This window comes from Uranotaenia lowii, chromosome 2 (assembly GCF_029784155.1).
Source record: "Uranotaenia lowii strain MFRU-FL chromosome 2, ASM2978415v1, whole genome shotgun sequence".
NCBI lineage: Eukaryota > Metazoa > Arthropoda > Insecta > Diptera > Culicidae > Uranotaenia > Uranotaenia lowii.
In genome coordinates, this window is record NC_073692.1 from 271136247 (window position 1) to 271145318 (window position 9072).

Here is a 9072-nt window from a genome sequence, read left to right on the forward strand (position 1 = left end):
GAAGAAGGTAGTAAGTTGCTATCGAAATACTGGTATATGAACTTTTCGTACACATACACATGGTTGAAGAGCCGAAAAAGATTTGTGAAATTTTTAACGATTATTATATAAACGTATGTGACTCCATTTTAGTAAACTGGAGTGCGCCAATTCTTAGCCTAAGTAGGCCTCATATAGGATTCTCCTTTTCAAATGTATCCACCGAAAATGTAAGCAAACACATTCAAAATTTGAAACGCAATTCCGCTTCAGGCGTTGATGGAATTTCACCTCGATTCTTGCAGAAATATGAATCTTTCTATTTAACAAAATATACTGAACTCATTAATCGCTCGATTTATGCTGGAATATTTCCAGATTTGTTCAAAGTTGCGAAGGTAATACCTGTCTATAAATCAGGTTCTAAACATTTAGTGAACAACTACAGACCAATATCGTTGTTAAACTCGCTATCAAAGCCATTTGAAAAGATACTTTTTGAACAAATTCAAGAATTTTGCGAAAATAATCGAATAATAAATAAAAACCAATTTGGCTTTGTTCCTAAATCTAATACCCTATCGGCAGTTGCGAACCTCATGAACGACATAACAACGAATCTTGATGATAAGAAAAATGTATCTTGTTTATTCATTGATCTCAGTAAAGCATTTGACTGTGTACATCATCAAATCCTATTGAAAAAATTGAACGAAATGGGCTTTGAATCCATCTCACTATCGTTAATGGAATCATACCTATCTAACCGAACTCAATCAGTTTACCTAGGGTCCAACTCTAGTTCACCGAGAATAATCAAGTACGGTGTTCCTCAAGGTTCCGTTCTCGGGCCACTTTTGTTCAATATTTATATAAACGATATCTTTCAATTACCTCTAAATGGAAAGCTTCAAATGTATGCAGACGACGCAACGTTGCTCTATGTCACTGAAAACTTGAATGATTTGAGTGCTCAAATAAAACATGATATCGAAGTTCTCCTCAAATATTTTTACATAAACCATTTATCCATGAATCTACAGAAAACTAAATTTATGATCTTTTCACTGAGAGGTCACTCTCGAACACTAACGTTATCAATAAATGACACTCAGATTGAACAAGTGTCACAAATGAAATACCTCGGACTTTGTATCGATGAAAACCTAAAATGGGGCGGTCACATAAGTCAGATTTGTAAAAAAATAGCACCTTACGTATTTGCTTTACGAAGGGTACGTCAAAATATAAATGAATCATCAGCATGGAAAATATATTATGCCTACATTCAATCCCATCTGATCTATATGAACTCCATCTGGGGCTGCGCAGCTGAAACGCGCCTGCAACGACTAAAAATTTTACAAAATAAAGCTATAAAACATATTAAAAGATTACCGAGCTTGTTTTCCACTGCATTGTTATACAGCACTAGAATACTCCCTCTGGAATTGCTAAATAAATTTGAAACGCTAACATTTTTCTATAAAATATCAAAGAAACTTTTAAAGTCAAACATCGAACTGGTTCACATTAATAACATCCACGCTAGGAACACGAGAAGCGCGGGTAATATGAATTTTTTTATAGCGCGAACAAGAACACAATTTGCGCAAAATAGCCTTGTACATCGTGGATTAAATCTCTTCAATACACTTCCAATAGAAATAAAAAATGCCAGAAATTTAGACACATTTAAGAAAACTCTTAAGTCATATCTTTTCAACCCACCTTAAGTCAATTCAGCCTAGAGGTATCAACCCACCTTGACGAAGCCTTACGGTACAAAGATAGTTTGGTTAGTCGGGGGGTTCGATGCCTCTTTGCTTCGCCGAAAAAACTTTTTCATTCTTGCTTAGCACTCCCAAGACAATCTTCAGAAGCAACGCGACGTAGGCGCGGTAAAACCTACTTACATGGACTCTTGGGAGAAAAAGGATAGGAAATTATCCTTGAGCTTTGCAATCCCTATACCCTTCCATTATCCTATCCTATCCAACCTTATTCCATGTAGCAAAATAGAAATGTGAAATGTAGACACTAGCCGGCAACCCAGAGCATCCCCCGGAAGGAAGCAGAGGAAAAGTGTTTTCACGTACACATGTGTAAAAGCACTGGCATGAGCAGTTGACAACAGTCTTCAGACTAATCCAACTGCCAAGAAAACCGTTAATAAATAAATAAAAAAAAAAAATATATTTGATTAAATTAGTATTCTGCTTAATAGGCGCATATAGCCCGCTCCCCCCTATCTAATCCCGCTGGTTCATGATGCCCCGTTTGGCGATACTGCGGTTTTAGTTAGGAGTGCCAAATTGACACTTGTTGAATTTTAACGGGTGAAAATTTTTGGTACAAATGAGGGTTAATAACAGTAGTTACATATTGTGGCTCTTAGAGTTAGATTATAGTTGGTTTAGATTTTCAAAAGTGTTTAAACATTTTTATTTTAATTCATGTACATAAGCTATAGTCCAATTCCATAGTAGTTATCATCAAAATTATTAATCTCGAGATTCACGTTTACCAAATACAATTTAACTACGCCGAGAGTATTGAAGTCTTACGATCGTACCGAGTTAAAAAAATGTGTGTTACTAGGTCTCATTAAATTTCATGTCAATTCAATCCAAGGGCGCAGGAATTGTTGTGCTTAAATAAAATTTGCTCCCTTCAGTCGGTCAGCAAATATTTGTCTTTGGTCTGTACACGTACGAAGTGGGTGGAATATGCCAATCCTGCGAAAGAAAAACGACATAACAATGTGAGCAAAATGGCCCCAAGAAACGCTATGACTAAGGAAGAAATGTAAATATTTAACCGGAAACGGTCTGAGCCTGCCGTAGGAAGAAGGGCCTCTAGCATTGGTTACGTTATGCCATAAGTCGTAAGCCATAAGGTAGACAGAAAGAACTAACAAAAAACATCTGCAAAGCAAAAGTACCAGTATGAAATATTCGGCAAGCGCCATCCTATAGGAAAAAGAATTGCTGTCGGGGTTGTTTATTTCGATAGGTATTTTCTGTTTTCATTTCTCTTTCCGCTGACTGAAATGGGTCATCAAATAACCAACAATCGAGCGTCAAGAGTGATGTTCCTCAAATGGGATCATTTTTCATGAATTATTTTCGTCGCCGACCATTACCTCCAAGATTCCTTTTCAAGTGACTTGAAAGCCGGGTAAACGAGTTTCTTCCTTCTTAGCATTGCCACTTACTGGCTTGGCTGACGTTACCTTCTGACAGTTGAACACTAAATCCATTAGACGTAGTCTACAAGACTTACATTTTTATCGGTTGAAAATGACTTTCGGCCTGACTAATAGTTATGTAGAAAAATAACTGTTGGATAATATTTTTCCAATATTTTCAATCCGAAAATTCTTTCAAAACGGGATGAAATTATTGCTGAACAGAAACATCGCGAACAATATGGTGCAAATTGCAATTGCTCAGATTAAGTAGTACTCGAGTAAATTTGACACATACAAATATAATTTATTTTGTCAAAGGTTAATGAGTTATGAAATTTTTAATATAAAGTTTTTTGGACATGAGACACTGTCGATTTATTATTGACTAGATGGAAAATTTCCGATACATACAGTGAGTGAAACAAGAATATTATTTACCACTATGATTTTTTCTTGTTAAAATATGTATGATAGAAAATCGTTAAAAAATTTACTTCTACAATTAGCATAATTTTTAAGCATATTTTTTTTGGTATTGAGGACCAAAACTATGAAAAAAAAAACGGTGGGAAATAAAAATGGTAGCACATGCGTATTTCTACGAAATCATTATTTTTTCTTAAAATTTACTATGTACATGTGAAAAATAATGCTTCAACGAACTTTTTGAATAGATAATTGCCATTTTCGGCGTGTTCTAGTATTGCAAAGGATTTAAATGGTTTTGAAAGATTTTCCTCTAGCACTCAGTAATTTGACATTTGATCTACTATACTCTACCAAGCATGACGTGAAATAATGAAAAAGAGGTTTGGGTTAAATTTGAATGTGAAAAAGAGAACAGTAGGGGAGATAAGGGCATAACGAGCACACAGGGCATAATAAGCACTCCTTTTTTCTACAAAAGTACGTATTTTCTTAAACAAATTTTCATAAGGACTTGTTTCGTACTACCTATAGTATTAATTGTTCACCAAAAAAGAAATATCCTTTCATCTTTACAGAAATATTAAATAATAACCAGCTAGGTTCTCAAGTGACGAAAATATTATAATTTTTGAGCACCACCAAATAAGCTTTTATGACCTTTTAATCATCTTGATCTGAAATGTACGTACTGCACCATGATCTACACATTGTTTTTCAATTTTCAACATCATAAAATTTTTGATTTTTCACTTTAATCAATTATAAAACGCGTTTTTACTTTAAATTTGTTCACTGGAGGCGAACAGAGCACTATCAATGAAGGCATAATGAGCGTTTTCTGCCGGGGAATCTAGCAGCGAATTCCACTCGATTGAGTCAACTGAATAATAGAGCTACAGCTTGACTTGTTTCGTCGGTCGATTTGGCCTATTGGTAAGGTGTCGGAGAGGTAATCAGTAGACTCGAGTTCGATTCTTGTTCGAGGGGATTTTTTTTTCGCATACCATTCATGATTGATTTGTTTATTGTTACATTATACGGCTAATAGCATCAAAGCATCATCCGTCAAACAAAACACCAGAAACATAATGTATGAGCATGTGCTAATTCTTTGAACTCTACAAACAGACCTAGATTATTTTGTTATTGCTTTGTTTGATGAATCTACGCCTCACCGTTTAGTGCAATCATGATCATGAATGATAAATGAAAAAAAAAATCACCTCGACCAGGAATCGAACTCGAGCCTACTGATTACCTCTCCGACATCTAACCAATAGGCCAAATCGTCAGACGATACAAGTTAAGCTGTAGCTCTATTAGTCAGTTGACTTCATCGAGTTGAACTCGCTGCTAGATTCCCCGGCAGAAAATGCTCATTATGCCTTCATTAATGGTGCTCAAACTGCCTCGGGGTGTTTCTCATTCTGCCTCTACAGTGACTGGTTTTCAGCTTTCGGCAAAAATTTTTAAAATGCATTTTTAAACGTTTTTATCTACTTTTTCAAGTTTCATCCGATTAGGCAATAGACTATTTGAGTGTCTGAACACGAAACAATGATGTAATTCACATATTACAGCTCTTCTCTATGGTTAAATAAGCATTTTCCTTAAGGTGGCCATTATGACCTCATCTCCCCTATTGAAATTTTTCAATTTCTTTTTTTAAATAAAACACTATTTTTACAGTTTCTAGCCGATGTTAGCAATATTTTTCTATTAAACCAAATTGAGGCTCAATATCGATAAGCCGGGTTTTACAACAAGGTACATCTTCAACATTTCGGCATATTTCCTACACAGTTTTTTTGCAGTTCATGCTGAAGAAAGCTTTTCTGAATATATAGAATATACCACCGTTGAAGTTTCTGTTCATCTCAACTTCCGAGTCAATTTTAAATCATACCAATAATTCTGCTAGCCATCTAGTCCATCAAACTTTATCCAGTCCATACATCGTTATTTTGATTACCGGTCCAAAATATACACTTTTTAGGGGACTTGATGCAAATCTTATAATTTGATTAGTGATCTTAGAAAAAAGTAGCACTATTATTTGCCTTTACATAGTGAACTTTAAGAAATAATCTTAATTTTGTAGAAATACATAAGTGGTACTATTTTTATTTCAAGCCTTTTTCATAGTTTTTATCCTCAAAGCCAATTGGTTTATATAAAAAAAAGTAAATTTATACTTGAGTTATCCGTTGAACAACTTAAAAAAAATTGAAGAATTTTTTTTAGCGATTATCAATCATTCTTATTTTAACATCGTGGTAATATTCTTGTTTCGCTCAAAATAACACGGGGTAATGCTACAGAAAATCTAGCAATAGGTCGCAGTATTCGCTTCCCAACAAAAAAAAGAGAATGGAATTCGATATTGGGATTTGATTAAAATACTACTTTTTTCTACTTTGAAATGCCCACAAACAATAATACAGTGACCGAAACAAGGTATCACTACGTTTTTTGCTTATAAAAATATGAATGATTGGCAATCGTCAAAATTTTCTTCTATAAATTGTTTCAACTTGTTTAACGGATAACTAAAGCATAAATTTACATTTTTCCGATAAAACAATTATAGTTGAGAATCAAAAATTTGTAAAAAAGGATGCGAAATAAAATAGTAAAATTTAACATGTAATGTAGGGGAGATAAGGGCATAACGAGCATTCGGGTGAATTGGGCACTAGACTGAGTCGAGAACGGCTTTTCCGGGAAGCTGATCAGACTGATCAAGGCGACGATGGATGGAACGCAGTGCTGTGTGCGGATTTCGGGTGAATTGTCGAGTTCATTCGAATCGCGCAGGGGGCTTCGACAAGGTGATGGTCTATCCTGCATGATGTTCAACGTGGCGCTAGAAGGTGTTATTCGACGAGCGGTGGGCGAAATGCGGGGCACGATTTTCAACAGATCCAGTCAACTTATCTGCTTTGCCGATGACATTGATATAGTCGGCAGATCATCTGCGGCGGTGGAGGAGATCTACCGCAAACTGAAACGCGAAGCAGGAAGGATTGGGTTGATGATTAATACGTCCAAGACGAAGTACATGCTGGCCTGCGGATCCGAGACCGACCGAACCCGCTTGTCCAGTAATAACAAGGTCACGATCGACGGCGACGAGCTGGAGATAGTCGAAGACTTTGTCTATCTCGGCTCACTGGTGACCGCAGACAATGACACCAGCCGTGAGATCCGGAGGCGAATTATCAGCGGAAGTCGTGCCTACTATGGACTCCACAAGCAACTGCGGTCGAGAAGACTTAGCCCTCGCACGAAGTGTAACCTGTATATGACGCTCATTAGACCGGTTGTTCTCTACGGGCACGAGACATGGATATTGCTCGAGGAGGACCTGCGTGCACTCGGAGTATTCGAGCGACGAGTGTTAAGAACCATCTTTGGCGGCGTACAGGAGAACGGAGTGTGGAGGCGAAGGATGAACCACGAGCTCGCGCGCCTCTACGGCGAACCCAGTATCCAGAAGGTGGTGAAGGCTGGCCGGATACGCTGGGCTGGACACGTTGCGAGAATGCCGGACGACTGTCCTGCAAAACAGGTGTTCGCTACGAATCCGGTAGGAACAAGACGAGCGGGGGCGCAACGAGCGAGGTGGTTAGACCAAGTGGAGCGTGATCTGGCGAACGTGGGGTGCCCGAGAAATTGGAGAACGGTTGCTATGAACCGAGTGAATTTTAGGAATTATGTTCGTCAAGTTATGTCGTGAGACGGAATACTATGTAAATAAAAATAAACTGAGTCGATTTGGGGTCATTTTTGAATTTCTCAAACCCTGGGGTCTAATAAGCTTCGTCTTAGTGCAAAACTTATCCACGATTTTTTGCAGAATTTTCAAGTAACGTTCACTTGAGTAAATTTGAACTTTTAGTTTTATATGAGAAAATTGAATGTTTTGTACTGAAAAATCCACATAATTTTTGTTTCTTCTGTAGAACTGAGTCAGCTGATGGATTTTGCGCCAATTTATAAATTCCCTAAAGGAAATTTTCTGCTGATCAACTTTGTTCAAGACCTTAACTTTGTATTTTATAAGACATAAAAGTTATTAGCTGTTCAATAGAGGTATGTCTTTTCGCATTGATAAACAATAAATTCAATTGACATCACTGCTGCATATTATAATTTTTGAGCACCGGAAAATAAGCTTTTTTGATCGTTCAATCATCTGAATATGTCATGAACGCACTGCAACATTGTTTATAAATTTTTACCATCATTTAATTTTTGATTTTTCACTATTATAAATTTTAAAATGCGATTTTACTTTAACACTAGAAAGACCGCACCAGTCAAAATGACTGGTTGGACACTTTGTTTGTTGAATATCTTTTAAACACTTCGCTTTGAAAAATCGCAAAAAATTAGACTTTTTATGATTTTTGAATCTCTACATATTTGTGTATTTTATATTTCACTAGCTCTTTGAATATGTGAAAAAAAATTCGCCATGGATACTTGGACCGTGACCTGTCAAAATGAACTAAAACTCACAACGCTATAACTGAAACAAGAAAAAAAATCGCTTGCTTTTGGTTTCATTTGCAATCTACATTCAAGACTAGAGATGTACCGAATAGTGGTATTCGGCGAACGGCCGAATACTGAATTGTCCTTTTCAACTATTCGGCCAAACGAATATTCGATCGAATATTCTGTTAATTTTTAATAGAAATTAAAAAGCGACAATTTCATTTTCCTTCTATTTCTTTTATCTTAATACTCCATATGCTTTTGAATCGATTATTTTCAACCCACTCTTTGATTTTCAAAATGTCACGAATAGTTAGAAGGACATCAGATAAATTGTCGCTTTTAGGACGTATATATCAAAGAGATTGGGTTCCAATAAAATCTGGGACAAATCATGTCAAAACAGGTGCCAAGCTATTTGAAATGGCTTATTTTATATTGAATCAGATGAATATCGATTTTTAGCTAGATGTCTTCAAAATAGTTGCCAAAAAACGATGATCTTCAACTTAATGAAAACCATATTTTCTACCGAGCAAACCCAAAAGGCCGGGTCTGGAAGAATTTTTGAAAATTTTTTTAAAAAAGAGCATTTCTCAACAGAATCTAGGCAATATTTTCAAACATACAAGAGGAAAAATAAAGTAAATTACTTAAAATATAATGTTTTCATGGAATCACAGCAGCAGTTTTAAAATCGTATCTAAGGCCTTAGGGTTAAAGAAAAATTGATGTTTGTATTTAAATTTACTCTAACAAATCGTGCTGAACGCAATATCTTAAAAAAATCATAGAGAAATTTGAGTATTTATTTGATGTAGCAAATAATCTGAATAAACCCGGGTAAAATCTGAAAATTTCAAATAATATCTGGCCATCTCGGTCAGAATTGACTTTTCTTGAATTCTTTATTGGATTTATGGACAAGCCTGGATATATGAAAAAAAACTGGAATAAACGATAATCAA